Source organism: Triticum aestivum, chromosome 1B, assembly GCF_018294505.1.
Source record: "Triticum aestivum cultivar Chinese Spring chromosome 1B, IWGSC CS RefSeq v2.1, whole genome shotgun sequence".
Classification (NCBI taxonomy): domain Eukaryota; kingdom Viridiplantae; phylum Streptophyta; class Magnoliopsida; order Poales; family Poaceae; genus Triticum; species Triticum aestivum.
The window spans coordinates 366091698-366114745 of NC_057795.1; positions in this window are offsets into that span (position 1 = coordinate 366091698).

The window sequence follows — 23048 nt, forward strand, 5'->3', positions numbered from 1 at the left end:
CGGGCAGTCCTGGGGTGGCCGGTTGTGTCGCCGGCGTCGAGGTTTAGCGGCGGCGTAGCTCGGGCTCGAGCGGGTGCGGGTTTTCAGCGTGAGCTAGAGCAAAGGGCGCGGCGCGTTCCCTTCCTGGAGACACGGTGAACATGTTTGTGGTGATGGGGTGAGCAGGAGAGCGCAGGAGCATGGAGTTCATCGGCCATGGCGGCGGCCGGAGCTCGGAGCTCGCGGGTGAGGGTGCTACGGCACGGAAACAAGCAAAACGAAGGAGGGGGAACGGGCAGGAGCTCACGGTGGTTGTAGCAGTGCAGACGGAGAGCTCGGAGGAGGTCCCAAGCGAGTGGGGCGGCGGAGGCGATCTCGGCGACCCGCGGAAGAAGAAGGTGTCGGCGGCAGCGCGTCAGGGCTCTTCTGCTTGCACGGGACGAGGAGAGGACGAGGGCGGCACGGCGGGGCTCGGGGGCGCGTCGGAGAGGCGAGGCAGTGGCTGTGGCCGCGGTAATCGGCGTCGGCGGCATCGGCTGCGCTCGGTGGTGCTGCGGGGAAGAGCAGAGGAGGGGGGAGAGGCACTGGGGAAGCAGGAGAAGGTCGGGAGGGGGGTCAGGGGGGTCTGCGTGGCGTCATCCAGGGTGTCGAGGAGAGATGCAGGCAGGCAGGAGGTGGCCAGGGCGGCGTCGGCGCTCGCCACCGAGCTGCTTCGGGGCGAGGGGGAGGAAGACGACAGAGAGGAGGAGGTGGGCTGGGCCGGCCAGCTCAGATGGGCCGCCAGGTGGGCTAGAATGCCAGGTAAGTTACAGGTGAGTTTCTGTTCTTTTATTGTTTTTCTGTTTCTGTTTTTTTATTTAATCTTTTGCCACTGTTTTGAATTTAAACCAATGCAAACAATGCCAAAAACTCCTCTGAATATTTTTATTTTGCTAGATGGACTTTTCCAAAAGCTCATAAAATATTTCAGGGGTATTTGAAATTATATTCTAATTATATGAATATAATTCAAATTCAAATAGCTAATGATTTAAATTCAAAGTCCCAAGATTAAGTCCTTAAAAATGTTCAATATTTTGGTTGGGACCAGAACCCTTGCCAAAATTATCAAACATTTAGGAAGAGCATTTTGGGAACAATGAATGAGATTTTAGGGGTTTTGCCCTTCTTTTATTTAAATTTTGAGGCTTCCAAATTTCCTCAATTCAAGTTTCAAAAATTTAAACATGATGCAAACACTAGGCAGCACCAGAAGCTAGGGATGTGACAAAAGAATTGAGTGGGAGGATGGTGGAGACTTGATAAGGTTATTGAACCATCACTTCAACTAGTGTGTAGCAGGGCACAGGAAGTTGTTCCCGTAGCACCTACACCAATTGAAGTAGAAGCTTATGATAGTGATCATGAAACTTCGGATCAAGTCACTACCAAACCTCGTAGGTCGACAAGGATGCGTACTACTTCAGAGTGGTACGGTAATCCTATCTTGGAGGTCATGTTGCTAGACAACAGTGAACCTACGAGCCATGGAGAAGCGATGGTGGGCCCGCATTCCGACAAATGGCTCGAGGCCATAAAATCCGAGAGAGGATCCATGTATGAAAACAAAGTGTAGACTTTGGAAGAACTACTCGATGGTCGTAAGGCTGTTGAGTACAGATGGATTCTAAAAGGAAGACGGACAATGATGGTAAGTGTCACCATTAAGAAAGCTCGACTTGTCGCTAAGATGTTTTCTGATAAGTTCAAGGAGTTGACTACGATGAGACGATCTCACTCGTAGCGATGCTAATATGTTGGAATTATATTAGCAGTTACTGCATTATTTATGAAATCTTGCAGATAGGATGTAAAAAACATTGTTTCCTCGACAATTTTCTTGAGGAAAGGTTGTATGTGTTACAACCAGAAGGTTTTGTCAATCGTGAAAGATGCTAACAAGTATGCAAAGCTCCAGCAATCCTTCTAAGGATTGGAGTAAGCATCTCGGAATTGGAATATACACTTTGATGAAGACGACCAAAGATTTTGGGTTTATACAAAGTTTATGAGAAACTTGTATTTCCAAAGAAGTGAGTGGGAGCACTATAGAATTTCTGATGAGTATATGTTGTTAACATATTGTTGATCAAAAATGTTGTAGAATTTCTGGAAAGCATATAGGGTTGTTTGAAAGGTGTTTTTCAATAAAAAACCTGGATTAAGCTACTTGAACATTGAGCATCAAGATCTATAAGGATAGATCAAAAATGCTTAATAGTACTTTCAAATGAATACATACCGTGACAAGATTTTGAAGGAGTTCAAAATAGATCGGCAAAGAAGGAGTTCTTGGCTGTGTCATAAGGTGTGAGTGTTGAGTAAGACTCAAGACTTGACCACGGCAGAAGAGATAGAAAGGACGAAGGTCGTCCCCTATGCTTTAGACGTAGGCTCTACAGTATGCTATGTTGTGTACCACACCTGAAGTGTGCCTTGCCATGAGTCAGTCAAGGGGTACAAGAGTGATCCAGGAATGGATCACAGGACAACAGTCAAAGTTATCCTTAGTAACTAGTGGACTAAGGAATTTTCTCGATTATGGAGGTGGTAAAAGAGTTTGTCTTAAAGGGTTACGCCGATGCAAACTTTGACACTAATCTAGATTATTCTGAGTAGTAAACCGGATTTGTATAGTAGAACAATTATTTGGAATAGCTCCAAATAGAGCATGGTAGCTTCATCTAGGAGATGACATAGAGATTTGCAAAGCACACACGGATCTGAAAGGTTAAGATCCGTTGACTAATAACCTCTCTCACAAGCAAGATATGATCAAACCCCATGGGCGTTGATTCATAGTGATGTGAACTAGATTATTGACTCTAGTGCAAGTGGGTGACTGTTGGAAATATGCCCTAGAGGCAATGATAAAAAGGGTTATTATTTATATTTCCTTTTTCATGATAATTATTTATTATCCATGCTACAATTGTATTGATAGGAAACTCAGAGACATGTGTGGATACATAGACAACACCATGTCCCTAGTAAGCCTCTAGTTGACTAGCTCGTTGATCAATAGATGGTTACGATTTCCTGACCATGGACATTGGATGTCATTGATAACGGGATCACATCATTAGGAGAATGATGTGATGGACAAGACCCAATCCTAAGCCTAGCACAAGATCGTGTAGTTCATATGCTAAAGCTTTTCTAAATGTCAAGTATCTTTTCCTTAGACCATGAGATTGTGCAACTACCGGATACCGTAGGAATGCTTTGGGTGTACCAAACGTCACAACATAACTGGGTGGCTATAAAGGTGCACTACGGGTATCTCCGAAAGTGTCTGTTGGGTTGGCATGAATCGAGACTGGGATTTGTCACTCCGTGTGACGGAGAGGTATCTCTGGGCCCACTCGGTAGGACATCATCATAATGTGCACAACGTGATCAAGGAGTTGATCGCAGGATGATGTGTTACGGAACGATTAAAGAGACTTGCCGGTAACGAGATTGAACAAGGTATCGGGATACCGAAGATCGAATCTCGGGCAAGTATCATACCAGTAGACAAAGGGAATTGTATACGTGATTGATTGAATCCTTGACATCGTGGTTCATCCGATGAGATCATCGTGGAACATGTGGGAGCCAACATGGGTATCCAGATCCCGCTGTTGGTTATTGGTCGGAAAGTTGTCTCGGTCATGTCTGCATGGTTCCCGAACCCGTAGGGTCTACACACTTAAGGTTTGATGACGCTAGGGTTATAGGGAATAGATATACGTGGTTACCGAATGTTGTACGGAGTCCCGGATGAGATCCCGGACGTCACGAGGAGTCCCGTAATGGTCCGGAGGTAAAGATTTATATATGGGAAGTCCTGTTTTGGTCACCGGAAAAGTTTTGGGTGCTATCTGTAACGTACCAGGACCACCGGGAGGTGCCCGGGGGTCCACCAGGTGGGGCCACCGGCCCCAGAGGGCTGCGTGGGACAAGTGTGGGAGGGGACCAGCCCCAGGTGGGCTGGTGCGCCCCCACCAGGGCCCAAGGCGAAGAGAGAAGGGAAAGGGGGGAAACCCTAGGCTCAGATGGGCCTAAGGCCCACCTAGTGGTGCGCCCTCCCTCTCTCCCCCTTGGCCGCCCCCCTAGATGGGATCTAGGGCTGGCCGCCACCCCTAGGGGTGGAAACCTAGATGGGGGCGCAGCCCCTCCCTTCCTCCTATATATAGTGGGGGTTTGGGGCTGCCATACACATGAGAACATCTCCCTCTTGGCGCAGCCCTACCCCTCTCCCTCCTCGTCTCTTGCGGTGCTTGGCGAAGCCCTGCTGGAGTGCCACACTCCTCCACCACCACCACGCCATCGTGCTGCTGCTGGACGGAGTCTTCCCCAACCTCTCCCTCTCCCCTTGCTGGATGAAGGCACGTGACACGTCATCGGGCTGCACGTGTGTTGAACGCGGAGGCGCCGTTGTTCGGCGCTTAGATTGGAATCAACCGCGATCTGAATCGCTACGAGTATGACTCCTTCATCCGCGTTCTTGTAATGCTTCCGGTTAGCGATCTACAAGGGTATGTAGATGCACCCCACTTCCCCTCGTTGCTAGATTACTCCATAGATTGATCTTGGTGATACGTAGAAAATTTTGAATTTCTGCTACGTTCCCCAACAACAAGCAGTATCAATTGCTTCAGGGCACCATCGACAAGGTGTCTTGTATTCATCAAGCATAGTGCGGGCCATCTCAATGAGTGTCCTGTTCTTGCGCTCAGCAATTCCATTCTGCTGAGGAGTATAAGGGGCAGATAGCTCATGGGTGATACCAAGTTCATCAAGATAATCATCAAGGCCTGTGTTCTTGAACTCGGTGCTATTGTTGCTTCTGATATGCTTGATCTTGATGCCATTCGTCATGGCACGGTCAGCGAATCATCTAAAGATGCCCTGCACTTGAAGGTAATGATATGCACCCAGGTGTAACAAGAATAATCATCAACAATGACGAATCCATAGAGTGATGCTGCATTGGTTAGTGTAGCATAATGAGTGAGACCAAAGAGATCCATGTGAAGTAATTCAAAGGGACAAGTAGTGGTCATGATTTTCTTTGCGAAGTGCTTGGATCTGGTCATCTTTCTAGCCTCACAAGCACCGCAAAGGTGATCTTTGACGAATTTGACGCCCTCGACGCCAATGATGTGCTTCTTCTTGACGAGTGTGCTCAAATTCCTCATGCCAGCATGTCCAAGTCATTGATGCCATAACCAGCACTCTAAAGCTTTTGCCAGTAGATGCGTGGCTGGTTGAGGACCTAGAGAGAAATCTACAATCTACAAATCACCTCTCCTAAAGCCTTTGAAGACTTTGGACTTGTCAGATTCCATTAGCACAATGCATCATATTTGCCAAAGATGACAATCATATAAAGATCACAAAGCATTGAGACATACATGAGGTTGTATCCTAGGGACTCGAGAAGCATCACTTTTTCCATGTGTTGATCCTTTGAGATAGCAACCTTACCCAGACCCAATACCTTGCTTTTTTCCTTTATCAGCATAGGTGATGTGCTTCAGATGAGATGGAGTGAGGGGACCATTGGTGAGGAGATTCCTGTCACCAGTCATGTGATTGGTGCAGCCACTGTCCAGAACCCATTCAATAGCTTTTGGAGTGTCATCCTGTAGAAGCATGAGTCTCACTTACATATTCATATACTTCAGTTGAAGAATATGATGATCAATTTCATCAGTGAATTTCATCAGTACACATATAAGCAGCATGGGGATGTGTGAAATGAGGAATTCATTTCATCATGATTAGCTTGCATCCCAACAAGCATTTATGTCAGGCCTTCAACAATTTCGTCAGACATTTATTGTGTCTGAAGACCTGACCCTGCAGAAGAGATTAGTTCTTCTTCTTAACCACTCACATCTAAATGGGTGGTGGAGAAGCAGTGTAGTGCAAAGCATTGATAGAGAACTTAGGCATTGAAGAATATGCATTTCTCTTCATAGGAGGAGTATAGTACTCATAAGAATATGTAGAGAAATTCTTAGCTGTTTTCTGCACATAGTGATTTGAAGAATAATGCTCATATTCATCAGATCTCTATTTGTTTCCCTGCATTGAAGTGTTAGTACGAGCACGAGTTGGCTTGCTTCCATTTGACGACTTTGGTCTAGGTGAAGAATTTACCATGGGGTTGTTCCTTCTCTTCGGTGGTGTAATGATGACATTCACCTAAGGATTTTGAAAACAGTTTTGGTCACCCAGATTTTTTTCACAGGGGTACCATTCCTGCAGTTAGTACCAAGAAATCTAGCAAATACTTCACCATTCTGATTTCTGAATAGAAATAGTTGGAGTCAAATGACTCATCAGAAGCATGTGGAGTATCATAGTTAAAGCCAGATAGAGTGGATGGATCAACTGGAGGTCCTTTTGCAGCAACCCATGTGGTTTTGGGATACTACTCAGGTTTCCAATAAGATCCACCAGCATTCAGCTTTCTCTCAAAAGCAATACCCTCTTTCCTAGGTTTCCTGTTAATAATCTGCTTCTTGAGCACATCTCACAGAGTTTGGTGCCCTTTGATGCTTTTGTACATGCCTGTGATGTACAATTCCTTCAGACCTGTATTTTTGTCAGTAACACTTGTGGTCTCCTCGGATGAGGGGATTGAGACCACATATACATTTGAAGAAATAGCAGCAATTCAAGCATTTGAACACTGAGCTGAAGAATTTGCATTATCACGTTCAATGCATTTTAAGCATGAAGCAACAAATTCTTCCTAAGAAGTGTTGATCTGTTGAGTGAGTGATGAATCATTGTCTTTTTGAAGATCATCATGAGACACTCTCAGCTTTTCAAGTTCTTGCTTCCTTTGAACAAACTCGTAGGATAGCTTCTCATGTTCTGCCGAGAGGGACACATGATGACTTTCAAGTTTGTCATATTTTGATTGGATACGTTCAAGGTCCTTAGTTAGAATATGAGAATGTTCCATTTCATCATTTAACAGATCATCACTTTTATCTAAGAACTTGTGAATCCTTTCTAGAGCAGTTTGTTGTTTAGCAACAATTTTAGCAAGTTTGGAGTAGCTAGGAGTCATATTTTCATCAGATTCACCTTCACTTGAAGAAGATGAAGGTTATTTTTGTACCTTGACGCCTTTGGCCATGAGGCATGATGCAGAACATGATGAGTCTTGACCGAAAGTCATCGTCTTGAGCGACTACTTGAACTCGAGAAACCAAGGATCCTGGCGGGTGTGGTTCCCTTCATGGACATCAGAGATCTTGTCCCAGATGAGATTTGCCTTGGCTAGATGCATGATCCACCTGAAGTCATCTCTGGATAGTCTGGAGCAGATGATATCCCTTGCCAAGATATCGAGCCGAGTGTACTTGCGCATGTCATCAGCATGTGCCATCTTGCATAGATCAGTAAGACCAATCTCAGTGATAGTCCACAGCTCGATGTTCGTTGATAGGAGTCGCTTCCTCATCATGAATTTCCACTTGGGATAGTCATGACCATCAAAGATGGAGCAAGCAACAAACACTTTCTTCATACTTGCGGTCGACATAACTAAAACTCCAAGTGGTTAAACCAAAATCACACAGAACAAGGGAGTACCTTGCTCTGATACCAATTGAAAGTGTAGGTTTACTCCTAGAGGGGGGGAGGGAATGGGAGTTTTTTAGAAATTCGTCAAGCTCTGAAAAATTTGACGAGGATCAGAGTAAAGAAATAGAAACACAAGGGAAAGTAAGTCATCATAGAATCAGGGTACATGCGATCGGGATATGTAAGAGTGAAGAACATGCAATCATACATTCATACATGCATGAAGAAAATGAACTGAGGAAACGAAAGATAACGAGATGAAAATTCTTCAGTTCAAATTTGTCAGAGCACACATCACAAATTCTTCAGCAGCGGAATAAAGTAATAGATGGTTGAGGAATTTGAAACCAGGTTGGCTCGATGAAGACAATGGAATTTTGTAGACCAGTCCCAGTTGTTGTATCAACTATACGTCTAGTTGAGGCGGCTGAGTTGCAACTCAGAGGACACACAATCCTCACCGTATTCCTCTTGAGCTAAGGTCACTTAGTCCTCGCCCAATCGCTCGTGGTAAGTCTTCAAGGTAGACTTCCAAAAACCTTACAGACTTGTTCACCGGCACACCACAATGACTCTTGGTGTACTCAAAACTTGACGCCTATTAGTCTGGAAGAAAGAGAGTCTTGAAAGGTAACATGCGTCGGATCACATAGATCAATCTCTTCAGTGATGCTCAACCACTTTGGCTCTAGGTTTTTCCTCACGTAGGGTTCTCTCAAAACTGTCAGAGGATGGGTTGCTCTCATATGACAAATGTCAAGTTCTCTTGGAATAGCCAACCAACTAGTGGTTGTGTGGGGATGACTATTTATAGCAAGGGGGCAACCCGACATGGAATGTCATAAATGCCCTTCCTTGATTCGACCATTGTCAGGGTAAGGATCCACTCGACAGCTAGCATGCGGTGCAATAACGGTTGGAGAATTTGAACTCTCAAATTTGTTGGGGCACTCAATTACCTCACTTTTAGGTAGAACACACTGGCGAACTCCTAACTCCTTAGTGTGACCAAATTCGTCAGGGATGAGATGAACCTCTTCACTGTCACTAGCAATTGCGTCAGCTGTATTGGGGATTTCCAAAGGCTTCACTTGAAGCAGCTTTGATGTATAGGTTTGAGCATCACTTTGGAAATGTGAAATATGATTCACCTAGACCCCCTTTAACATTACGGTTTTTCCTATGACTCAAAGAAGAAGAAAAGAAACTATGAAAACAAAGTCTTCAAGTTTCAAAGTCTTCACATCAATTTCTTAAAAGACCTTACCAATTTAATCACCAATTTCTTCACTTGAAGAAATACATTTTTAGGGTTTGTCTTCCATGTGTTAAACGAAATCTTCTAGGACTCTGTCTCCTGTGTATACTCACAAACTCATTAGTTCCTCAACCTATATGTCATCAATACTCCAAAACCACTAAGGGGGAACTTGATGCACTTACACATGTTCATCATATAATATTTCTTTTATGGTATGAATATTAAGACCCAGATGATTCAAAGCAATAGTCTATAATTTTATATAAAGACATCAATACTTAGGCATAATAACAAACAATTATGTCTTTCAAAATAAAAATGCTAAAGAATGTTATCCCTACAAAATCATACAACCTTATCATGATCCATCTTCTTAACACAAAGTATTTATCATGCACAACCTCGATGACAAGCCGAGCAATTGGTTCATACTTTTTAACGTGCTTCAACTTTTCAACCCCCATGCAATACATGAGCGCAAGCCAGGGATGTAGCACTATGTGTGAAATAGAATGGGGTGGTAGATATTAATAAGGGGAAGTCAAAAAGGAAGATACTCTCACATCGACGTGGCTAATCAACGGGATATGGAGATGCCCATCAAGTGATGTCAATATAAGGAGTAGGTATTGCCATGCAATCAATGCACTAAGAGCTATAAGTATGTGAAAGTGCAACATGAAAACTAAGTGAGTGTGCATCCAACTTGCTTGCTCATGAAGACCTCGGGCATTTGAGGAAGCCCATCATCAGAATATACGAGCCAAGTTCTATAATGAAAAATTCCCACTACTATATGAAAGTGACAACATAGGAGACTCTCTATATGAAAACCATGGTGCTACTTTGAAGCACAAGTGTGGAAAAGGATAGTAACATTGCCCCTTCTCTCTTTTTCTCTCATTTATTGTTGGGATCTTTTTGGCCTCTCTTTTTTCTTTCTTTATTTATTTCCTCACTGAGACAATCCCCTTCTGTCACTGGGATTGAGCACCGCAAGATCAAACCCATTACAAAGCACCTCTCTCATTGCAAGAAAAATCAATCTAGTGCCAAACCAAATCAATAGATCGGAGAGAAATACGAAGCTATAATAATCATGCATAAAAGAGTTCAGGGAAAACTCAAAGAATATTGATGGATAATCTGATAATAAATTGACAATTCATCGGATCCCAATAAACACACCGCAAAAAGTAAATACATTGAATAAAACTCCAAGAGCATCAAGGAGAACATTGTATTGAAGATCAAAGAGAAAGATTAAGCCGTCTAAGCTACTAGCTATGGACCCGTAGGTCTGTGGTAAACTACTCACGCATCATCGGCAGGGCAACAAGGTTGATGTAGAAGTCCTCCGTGATCGATTCCCCCACCGGCAGAGTATCAGAAAAGTCATGCAGATGGGATCGCGGAAGAACAGAGACTTGCGGTGGAGAAAAAAGTGTTTCGGGTGGCTCTCTGGTATATCGGGAATATTTCAGAATTTATAGAGGGGGAATAAGGTCAAGAGGTGCCACGAGAAGCCCACAAGCCTAGGGGCATGCCTAGCGAGCTTTTCGCTCCCTTATGGCTCTTCTGGTCTTCTCCCGAACCTTCGTGGGTCTCTCCTGGTCCAGAAAAAATTAATCCAAAGATTTTCTCCATTCAGACTTTATTTGATATTGATTTTCTTAAAAGCCAAAAACAAGCAAAAAACAACAACTCGCACTGGGCACTATGTTAATAGGTTAGTCCCAAAAAATGATATATAATTGCATATAAAACATCCAAAATTGATACTATAATAGCATGGAACAATCAAAAATATAGATAAGTTGGAGAAATACAAGGCATCCGCCGGCCATGGCCACGCCATGCCGAGTGCCGACCATACCCAGGCTCCCCTATAGGATAAGGCCAACTCCCGTGACCTCAGGATGAACCCTAGCCACCCCCTCTCCTCGCGCCACTTCCATTGCTCTCGTGCATAGCCGAGCCGCCGCCTCCATGATTGTGGTCACCTGCGTGGCCACTGTGTCCCCAATCTCGGAGACGATGTCCCAGAGAAACCTCTACCTCGTCTACTTCAAATACGCCCAAGGACTCAACGGAATCCGCACTATATCATCGCCAACGTCGAACTAATCTTCCTGGTCGGCCGCCACCATCTTAACCGTCGATTTTCACCACCGCGACCTCCCCAAGCTGCTCCTCGACACCGCTGTGCGCCATCGCGCCAGATGCGCCCCTCCCCTCCCTTCCTAATCGCCTCTAGTCATCGAATTGATGTAGATCCATGAGCTCCGCCGCACGAGCTCATCGCTGGTGATTCTTTGGAGACCATTTGGTCACGCGCGTGTGACCACTGGCTTCACTACAAAAATAATACACTTCCGTGATGATACGTGTTTGTCACAGTAGGTCGCGTTCTTTGTCATGCATGTACATCCATGACAAATTTATGACAGAATCAAGATAGTCATACCCGTGCTGTTGTAGAAGTGTTCCATGACATTACCAAAATTATCATCACGGAAGTGTCCACTTCCATGACGATAAATTGCACGTCACAGAAGTGCTTTCGTCAAGGGTGACCGACACGTGGCATCCACCGTAACGGAACACCATTAAGCTATCGGGTCGGGTTTTGGATCCGATAACCCGTTAACAGCCCCGACCAATGGGGATTTTCCACGTGTAAAATCATCATTGGCTGGAGGAAACACGTGTTGGCTCATCATTGGGACAGATGCCATCCACTCACTGGACAAAAGACGCCTATGATAGTCGACACGTGGCACGGCCCAACAAGTTTAAATGGGCCGGCCCGACTAAAGGCCCATAAGATTTTGCGGCCCTTAATGGGCTGGCCCAGTTAAAGGCCCACAAGATTTTGCGGACTATAATGGGCTAGCCTAGCTAAAGGCCCACAAGATTTCGTGGGCCATAATAGGCCGGCCCAGGTAAAGGCCCACAAGATTTTTGTATGCCATAATGGGCCAGCCCAGGTAAAGGCCCACAAAATTCTTGCGGATCATAATGGGCCGGCCAGCTAAAGGCCCACGAGATTGCGTCGACATTAATGGGCCGGCCCATCTGTAGGCCCACAAGATTTTGAGGACCCTAGTAGGCTGGCCCATTAACTGGCTGCCATGTTTTGGGCCAAATGCCGGCCCATAATTGATCCGGTCCATTAATGGCCTGCCACGTTCCGGGCCTAATAATGGCCCATATAAGATCCGGCCCATTAAAAGCCTCCCACTTTCTGGGCCAAATCACGGCCCAGATCAAGTCCGACCCTTTAAGAGGCTTTGGGCTCAATTATGGCCCATATCAGATTCGGCCCGTTGACTGGACGCTATGCTTTTGGGCCCACTTGCTAAAGGCCCATTTAGTAATTTGGCCTGATATTAGTTTCGGCCTGTTAAGGTCCCATTTAACATTTCAGCCCTATATTAATTTTGGCCTGTTAAAAGCCCGTCATATAGTTGGGCCTAACTACGGCCCGGTTTGCATCCGGCCTGCTCGCAGCCGATATCTGATTGGGCCAAACAAGGACCGAGACAACTTTGGCCTATTAAAAGCCCGTGAATTGATTCGCCCAATCATGGGTCGGGGTCCATTTTGGGCTGCCGCCGGCCCGTGAGCTATTCGGCACGTTGCAGGCCCAGCCTACTTCTCAGCCTCCTAAAAGCCCATTGAGTTTTCTTGCGAAAAGAGGGCCGGGGGTTACTCGGCCTATTAAAGGCCCGAATCTACTAGTGGGCCAGTTTGACGGGGCCCATGATGCAGATCATACATCGTGATTACATGACGGCCTGATTATGTACCGTAATTTTACGGTTTGGCCGGTTTACTGCGAAGACATGACATATATACAGTAAAATAACTGCAGCATCGTGAATAAGAAAAAACCTAGACTATACAATAAAGAAATTACGACATATTACATCCACTGGGCATCAAAGTTCGCCACTACGATAATAAAGCACAAGCAGACACCAGATTACATACACTGGACATCAAAGATCACCACCAGTGCAAATAAACATGCCGACAAAATAATATACAAAACCGACATCACTTCAATAGAGTTCAAGAAAGGTTAGCCCTGCTGGGGAGCTGCAGCGCAAGTAGCTGAGCAGGATGACGTGACTGTGCTTGTTCAACACTTATATCTTCCTCACTTTGAAAGATAAACAAGCAGACAGATGACAGGTTTCACACATAAAAGTACCAGTGCTGACAATTCATCACATTTCTTACTGACGAATAAAGTGACACAGTTTAAAATTGCATTAACACAATATGGTATTGTTCAGGTCAAGACATGGCAGGAAATGACATTGTGAAGGAGTTGGCAGCTTCACGACACCACTGGATTACAGATCAAGAACTCATAAGTATCAATGGTTAGTGTGCTGTCAATTTATCCCATTTCAGATTGGCAAATAAAGAGACAGTTTAAATAATAGTAGAATGATATGACATTGTTCATAGTTAAGACACTGCAGAATATGACATTGTGCTGTAGTGGGTAGGTTCACCACACCACTGGATTACGGATGAAGAACAGAAGCATACATGCAGTGCAAAAGAAGATCACTTGCTCTGAATAGTTTAATTTACATGGTATGAAGAAGGAACTTGGTTGTACAACTGAAAACTTAAATTGAGAAGGACAAACTTTTGTTTATGAACTACATAATAAACTTTAAACATGCAATTTGATGCAAACACCAAAAATAAACAGCTGTTGCAGTCATGCCTAACCAAATATACACAACAAAGTTTGAAGGCTTGAGAAGGACAAACTTACATTACTGGTGAAGACAGGCTCTATAAAGCCCTTGTCCATGCTGATGGGGGGGGGGGGCAATTCAAGAAGTTTAGCACAGAATCTTCTTCATAAGCATTGCCTTTATTCTACATTTTGTTAAGAGTAAATATAGATGTGATAATATACGAAAAATGGAGAATATTTAAGATAAGATGAAGAGTGATGCTACATAACCAAGTAGCTATAAATGTATGTGCAGCGATACAGGCAAAAGGCACAGCCAAGAGCAATGCACAGCTAAACTTCTTCAGTACCAACCTTATGGTAAGAGTAAATATAGATCTGATGTGTAGAAAATGGAGGGCAAAGGAAAATAAGCTGCAGAGTGATGGTACATGAACAACTACCTGTCAATATAAGTACACTGATAAAGGACAACATGTACTTACAAGAACAATGCAGAGCTAAAAAAATTCATTGGCATTGGATATATTCTACACTAATGTAACCATTCATACAGATCAGATAATTTGGAGCGAACAATTGATAAGCAAGCTATCATGCATACTGCTGTCACATAATGAACCAGGTATGTATGCAAGTACAGTGATACAGGACAACAGGTACTAACAAGAGCAAAGCAGCGGGCAGCATATTTGCGATATCCTGTCGTTCTTTTCAAACCGGAATTCTTCTTCGAGCTGATTTCCTGCAAAAAAGATCCGTAAGGCACATGCGGAAAAGTAGAAGTTCAAATTGTCATGTGATTTCATAGACAGTACCTCATCCTGGGAACGAGACCAGTGCATAACAAGGTTTTTCCATTCAATGTCTTCTAAATTTAGCACAGCAGACTTCACTGGAAATTCGTTTATAGACTTGCCATCAAAGTGTGATTTCCTCAGGTAACACCGATACTGCTGCAATGCTTCCTTGAAAAGCACAAGCAAGCTTTGCTCGTCATGACTATCCAGATTGACCCTCACCTAGTTACAACAATGTAATGTAAATCATTGATGTGTTCGATCAGCAGAAAACAGGAAAATAATAACCATGAATAATAGCACTTACACGTAAGTTGGACAGGAAGATGTGAAAATGGTGTTTGTCTTCACTATAATCTTCCCATGATGGGAATATATGCACGTAGTCCCTAACAACATTGAAAGCATTGTCTTTTAAACTGGGAATAAATGGAATGGGGTTCCAATCTGCAGGAATTGGCCGTCTCTGCAGTTGGGATAGGTCTTCGGCCGGTGGACTTGCTGTACTTTTTGCTGGAGTGGGATTTTTCTGTGGTACGGCTGGTGCTATGGCAAATGAAATCGGTATACCTTTTGCTGGAGTGCAGGTCCTATGTGGTGGGGCTAGTGGTGTGGCCAGTGAAGTATGGGTACAGTCTGCTGGAGTCGGTCCTATGTTTTGTGTCACTGGTTGTACAACCAATATAAGTGGGGCGCTGTCTGATTTCTCCGGCACCACCATGTTTTTCAATGACTACGCTGGTGCTCCTTCAGGTTCGGCAATCACCCTCTTCCTTTTTGATGTCTGATGCACAAGAACATCATTTGAGTGGAAAAACATGGTATGACGATAGATGGAATATGTATTGATAATGGATGGGCATGGCATCTCGAGTTATATGATGAGTAAACTAAGCAGATGGTGGTGCAACAAAGTAGAAGAAATGCAAGACAACATATGCAAGATACGCGCAATCAATAAAACCTTGCCAAATTAGAACATGCACCTTGATGGGTGAACAGGACAGGCCATCTGCCTTTGACTCCTCGAGGTTAGAATAGTCATTAGGATGATATTCTGAACAAGAATCAACAGGTGGGGAGCGTACGAGTTTCATTGCTTCCAGAATGGCACTCAATGCCTTGGTGCCAATTTTGTAAGTCATTGCAGTGTTCCACAATATTCTTCTGATGCGTGAATTCTGATATTCACTGTAATTGCGTATAATATCTGAGAACCATGAAAACATAAATAGTTGTGAGATTATCTTTGTAATGCAGATGATATTCTAATATAGGGGCGCCCCTGTAAACACTTATGTGCTATCACTGGATTCTGATGAGAGAGCTCATGTGTGCTGTAATATCGTGCGTGCATTTATATAATCTGGCACAAGTACACAAAAAATAGGCTCCAGAAGTAAGGATAGTTGGCAGATGATAGGTTCATAATATACTGTATAGAGAGTTTATTGCCAAACCATGATAACAAGAGCACACAACAACTAGGCAGATCATAGTGTACATAACAGGGGTACACCATAACCACGATATATAAATCGGGAAAGTGGAACTGGCTTGAAAATACGGTGTTGTATTGCCGCTAGTAATTGAAAGCCTATCGATCACGTACATGCCAGCACTATCGAACATGGTAAAGAAGAGCAAGCAGATTTTGGATAATAAAATGTTGGTTGCGCAGTGCCCACACATGATGAACCAGAGCGCGTTAAGAATGCAACTCCCAGCTGTCTCTCGACCATTTCAGGCGGTTGGATGAAGATCCTACGTCTCCTAACCCTTCTTCTTCCTCGTCTCTGATTCTTCCCATACAGAACACCGCACGGGCCGTCGACCGGACCACCGGCCCCCACCGCTTGTGTTCCTCCGCCACCCCCACCCCCACCCGTCTCGAGTTTTCTTCTTTTGGCGAGGCCCCACAACCACCCGAGCCCCTTGGATCGCACCGGCGAACTCCAGCGAGCTCTGAAAAATCGACTGACCCAATTTTGAAATTTAGTCTACTATGATTTAACTAGTGTGGAATATAAAAGGGGAAAACCATAAGCATTGGGAGTATAGTGTTGAGCGTGCCATGGCGGATCTGAAGGTGCAAACCGGACAAAGGCAACTTCGCAACCAAGACAAGAAATCAGAGTAAAGCAGTGGCGATCTATTTTCTTGCTGGGATAAATAAGTTGAGCAGATACGAAAGAGTACCGCCTCTGGTGCGGCGCCGTGTACGCATTTGCTGAGAATTTGACGGTGCTGCGGTAGCGATGGCTGTCAGCAGCGTGGAAGCAGATCTAGGAGGGCAGACGGTGGCGGCGGGGCGCGGTGGACGAGACGGTCGTAGGAGCGGCGCCGGCAAGGTGGACGACGGCGGGGATGAAGCGAGAGGACGGGATGCAAGGATCCCGGTCCAAAGGTGTGGATGAGAGAGGTTGATCTCTTGTAATGGACGACGGCGTCGGGGTATCAGCTCCGGCATGGTGGAGGAGGACGGCGGTGGATGGGGTGACGGACGGCGGCGGACGAAAGAGGGTGGGGTGGAGATGGTGTTTTGGCGCCCACGGAGTACGAATGGGGAAAAGGGAGGTAGAGAGGAAGGGGGGAACCATGTATTCAGGGCGCGCTTGTCTCAAATGCGAGGAAATTTACAAACTTAGCCCCTGTTTCAAATTTCTACTACATCACAGCAACATTAGTCGGTTGGGGATAGGACAGTAATCTCGCATACACCGAAAATTTGCCGACGAGAGTTTGTTTTTGGCGCCCACCGTGTATGAATATGAATCGGGGAGGGAGTCGATTTCGGCCGAGGGCACACTATGTTTTGGCGCCCACCATGTATGAATCCGGGTGAGAGGCGGTTACGTCACGTTTGGGTGAAATTACAAACCTACCCCTATTGAAACCTATAGATATCCAACAGATAGGCTTTGCGTGGCAAGGATAGGCAGTAGTGATTTCCATCTCGCAGATTTTGGTTTCGGGCGGTTACTGCAACTTTCCCCGCTTCGTTCAAATTTTGCACAGTGCACGTTTACCGTGCCAACTCAATTTGAATCCCGTTTGTATTCTACTATTTATTTTCGGGCGGGATCCATTTTCAATTGGAATTACATTCTATATACATCATTTTTTTTATATATACTTTCAAAAGCACAACACCATTTATACATAAATATGGTTTACAAATGGCATGATCTCAAATTCATAAGGTTGTATCCATCAATTTGGATTTTCAAATATTTTAAACCACTTTATGTTGAAATCCAATGTATGCATTCCTCGCTAACTGTCTCCAATTAATGTGTGTTTCATGCAGGTTTTTTTAACTTCTCAAACATGTATAATGTGTTTCACACACGCAACATATAGTCAGCGGCGGAGCTATGTTGTGGTCTGCAGGGGCCATGGCCCCCCCAGCCTGGGTAAATTATGTGAAGGAAAATTTTTTGGAGAGGAAGATTAGAAGAATTATAGACTTTTAGCCCCCCGAGGCATCCATATTTTCTGTTTGGCCCCCCCAAACAATTTTACCTAGCTCCGCCAGTGCATATAGTGTAATCCCGTTTAGACATTAATTGCATATAAACCATGCATTGTTTGTAATTGAAGAATCTATGGATCACCAATATTGATAAACTATATAACATTACACGTGCACCCAAATTCAAATGAATATGCATGTTTGATACACCAATTTGCGCTATGATATTATCGATGTCGTGATCTCCAGTTGAAATATTTGAATCCCCTTTAATCAAGATATTCGTCTCATATAGCTATCACTCATGCTTATATATGACTATCTCTCTGGACCTATATGTGTTCATCGTCTCTTAGGCATCTCTCGTGCTATGTGTATGTCGACAATGATCTTTTATCTTCGTAACACACTGACGGTACTCTCTCCCTCGACCTTCATCACTCTATCTCTCTCTAAGTATATCTCGCTCCCTGCTATGTGTCTCTAGCTATGATTCTTTATGTGGAATCTCTTTCTCTCACACAAACACAAAACTTTGTCTCCCGGGGTCTCATTTCTCTCAACTATTCCCATGTGTGCCACTCGCACACCCCTCATACAGAGATGTCTTTCGCTCCTTAGATATGAGAACCTACGACTCTTCCTCTTCAATATCTCTTTCTCACACACAAACACAAACTCTGTCTCCCAGGGTCTCATATTTCTCCATTGTTCTCTTGTATGTCGCTCAAACACACCCTCTCTCCCTAGAGATATCTTGCGTTCCCTCATATGTCTTTCTAGCTATCACTCTCATTGTGAAATATCTTTCTCTCTCGCAGACACAAAACTCCGTCTCTCTGGATCTCATTTCTCTCTGATATCTGTTTGTATGTGACTCACATGCACCCTCTCTCTATCTCTCTCACACCCACACACATAACCCAGCCTTCTGATCCACTCGACTCCTATCTCCAGCGCACACTAGCTAGCATCTTTATCTTTCTATTTATCTGTTTCTCCATCAACCTTCTTTCTCGCCCTCACTCTTGATTCCTATCACACACACTACATATGTTTCTCTCTACATGCAGTCAAGTTCCCTCTCACACACATATATAACTTCACCCTTTGAATCACCCGACGGTCATCTCCGACACCCAAACTAACGGATGTCTCTCTAGCTAGCATCTCCATCTCTGTATCTATCTGTAGTTTCTCCGTCAACATTTCTTTCTCGCATGGAGTCTTGCTTCCTATCACCCACACTATATATGTCTATCCATACATATGCATTTATAGGTTGATCTCTTTTTCACAATCGTTGCGCCTCACCCCCTTTGCTCGCCATTGATGCATGCTCCAGCCCACGCCATTATCTCTTAAAGACAAAAACACATGCTCAATTGTCGGGCCTTCTTCCCTGCATTCTCACATGCATGCATATTGTCACACCGATCCATCTCTCCCATGTCGTTGATCTTAGGACTTATGTCTTCTTTCTTTTATCTCGATCATGCACGCGTGCACACACACACACACATCCCATGTATACATGTATAACTATCACACATGCACGTTCAAGGTCTCTATGTCTCCACACGTAGTTAATTACCCTCAATCCTAACGCCACATCGAATCATTCTCCTCTTCTGTGCACATAACTTCCGCCTGGATGGGCAAAACACACATTCACACTTAACAATCTCCTTCTAGCTACCCCCCCCCCCCCCCCGCGCGCCTCTCACTCTTCCCCTACATCCCCAAAACCAATAAGACCATCCCTTTATTTAATTCCCGCCTACATGCACCATCGATATATAGTAGTCTTCCTTGGTGTCTCTCGAACAAAAACGTTCTCTCGATATCGACTCCTCTCACGCGCACGCACCTTCTCTTCCCTCCCTACGGGCATTTTCTCTCTCGCACCCCATCGTTGGTGGCCTCTGCCATACACATCACCTCTCTATGATGAAGCCATGCACACTTAAATTACATCCGCCACAGGGGATCCTGCAACACACACGCACGCACACACACACACACACGCGCGCGCGCGCGCACGCACGCACACACACACACTAAGACTCCATCTCTCTCTCACACACACACACACACGCCCCCCCCCCACACACTTAGACTCCATCTCTCTCTCTCTCTCACACACACACAAACTAAGACTCCATCTCTCTCTCTCTCTCTCTCACACACACACACACCCCACACACACACTAAGACTCCATCACACACACACATGCTCTAGGCGGAGCATTTGTTCCTACCACCCTTCATCCAACCTTACCCGTATGATAAACAATCACCTTTATTTACCTGCATAACATGGACGGATTCCACTTTACTTTAGTAGTCAGCAAACTTATCATCTGTACCCTTATAAAAAACGAGTTGGCGATGATGGTGTGCCTGCCATCTTGTAATACAGAGCGTATGATCTAACGGATAGGAAGCAAACTATGATAATTTTACAAAAGATACCCGCACCTCTCTCCAGATCATTATCTCCCGCAACCTCATTGCCCAGCAATTAAAAAAGGAATAAGTCTCTGGAACAATCTAGCATGCATGGTGGCCGCTGCCGCCTGCCGGTGCCGTCCATCCCCATGCCGTCGCCCATTCCGAGCACCAGTCACCACCACGCTCCACTCCTCCTCGCCTTATCTCTCATCTTTCATTTTTTCGATGACATTCTCGAGATACCAGTTTTCTGATAAAATTCTCGAGATATCATTAGTTTTTACACATGGGATTACTCCTGCATGGGTCAATCACAACAGGTGTTTTGTAAAAAAATGCATATTGATGTTCCGTGCAATGCACGAGAATCTTGCTTGTAATTATATAACGCAAATCACGAGCAGGAAGTGACATTTTTTGACACAACCACGTTAACATGGCCACGTAAATCACGAGCAGGAAGGAGAAGGGAAGCGGGCTGTGGAGTAACGTTTTTTACCACAATTTCTTAGGAAACTGAGTGCAATAATTGAGTAGTTTTGCAAACTACCATTACTACTACACCTGAAACGGTTCAAAACCTATACTCCCTTGCCAGCGCGCGCTTCCCGCGTGAAACGGTCAGCGTCGCCCTGGAGCGTCAGTGCCGCATTAATGCCCGGCCAGAGCGGAGGCGACCTCTCACTGGCGCCGGCTTTGAAGTGGCGCGACGGCCGAGAGAGCGCCGCTTCCCGGTGCACGCGACTGCTCCGCGTCGAGACTGGCCATAGGCCCTGTTTGGATCCATGGGTTAGAGTTAGTTTGAGCTAGTTGGGGCTCAAATAGCCCTAAAGTATCCAAGCATGAGGGTTTAAATTGGAGCAAGTTGCACCGAACCCACCAAAAAAACTATCCCACCCAAGAGGTGCTAACTGGAGATAGTTCTCATTGGGACCACTGAAAAATCACTTTTCTCTCTCCATGAAGTGCATTTATTGTCAATCTAACCCTGTCACCCAAACACCTCTTTGGCTACAGTTAGTTCAGGGTTAGTCATGAGTTAGTCTAACCTCTAGCTAAGTTAGAGTATCAAACAGGAGCAGTATAGGACATGCAAGTTGCTCAAAGCATACAGGCAAATTCGTACGTGAAAGGATTTTTTTCTTTTTGAAAACGGAACGTGAAAGGAATTTTTTTTAGAATGCTCTTGGCATGTCGCTAACATGTGATAGTTAACCGACCTCAATAGACGGCAGAAATGCCAGCCCGCCGCACTTTGATAGAGACGAGGAGGGAGAAGCGATACAGGCTGCTGGATTACTAGAGATAGGTGTCGCACGGAAGCCAAGAAATATGGTGATAGCGTGGGTTAGCCATGTACTAGTATGATGTAACTACACTGGGCTGCCGTGTTTCGTACTCTTCCAGTCCACTGTGGAGATGATTGGTTAATTTTATATCGCTGAATAATATTAAATATTATGAGTGCAGACGCTCCACCACGAGGTTCCTTGCTCCTTCTCGGTCGTCCGGAATCTATGTTCTTCCACTCTATTTTTTTACGTGAGCTTTGTTCATCCTTTTGCCAACACGCGAGACATCTAGCATCAAGGCGCACGTGTTATGCAACGATCGTTCCATCTATATGAAGAACACGTGGCACTGGAACTACGAGACGGACATGTACCCAGGAGTGGACGTACGAACCTGAGTAATGTAGCGCAGTAAGTGAAGTAGAAAGGCACAAATGGTATGAACATGCGTGGCATACAGGGTGTGTTTGGTTGCGTTCTCGTCTCAGCATAGTTGTTCCCTCTTCATGCATGCTCAACTCAACACCCCTCTTCATGCATGCTCTCTTCATGCATGCTTCTAGTGTATTTGTGCTAAACTAGTGTGGACTCATGCACCCTCCATACACTCTACCAAACACCCAAAAGTAGGTCGAGAAGGGAACTCTTGGGCGGCATTTGTCTCTTACTACGTACTACCACTAAATGTTGTACGTGCAATGCACGGTGATGTTATGGAGTACGTGCCTAAGTACTCTACTACTACTATATTAGTTGGAGGCACATATTAACTTTTATATTTGTTTACGTGTATGCCCTGAGACCTTACAACTAGATGCGTCTTTCTCTCTAGGTCGCACTTTGTATCGTTCATACCACTAAGTACTACTACGTGTGGTCTCCGACCCAGAAGTGGAAGAAGTGGAGACGCTCTACCACGCTGTTTTTTTACGCTGGGCTCTACCACGCTGTTCATGTCCCACTCCTTTCGCTGACGTGTGGGACATCCAGCACGTGCCGTGTTTGGCACCCTTCGTCCTAAGAGTTGAAACGCTAGCATTCATCAGAAATAAAAAATAATTATAAATCAGCAGTGATACTATTTTTTTTGCGAACCAATCAACAGTGATACTATACCATGCGGTTTCCTTGCTCCTCGATATTGGAAAGAATACTTCCGTTCGCCAACACGTGGGACGTCGACCAATCCTGGTCCACTTGCCATGCACGCAGAACTCCAAGGGAGAGTCACCCAGGTCGTCGCGCCGCAGTAACAATGACTAATGAGCCGTCAAATCACAGGCCCACTTCCCACTTTGAAGTTGCTCGGACGAAGGAACCATCATGACTTCGTTGAATTCCGCTTCTTGAAGAAAACTACTGTACCAACAGTACTGCTAGCTACAGTATTTACTCCAACAAAGGCCTCCTTTCGTTCATAGGATAGGAA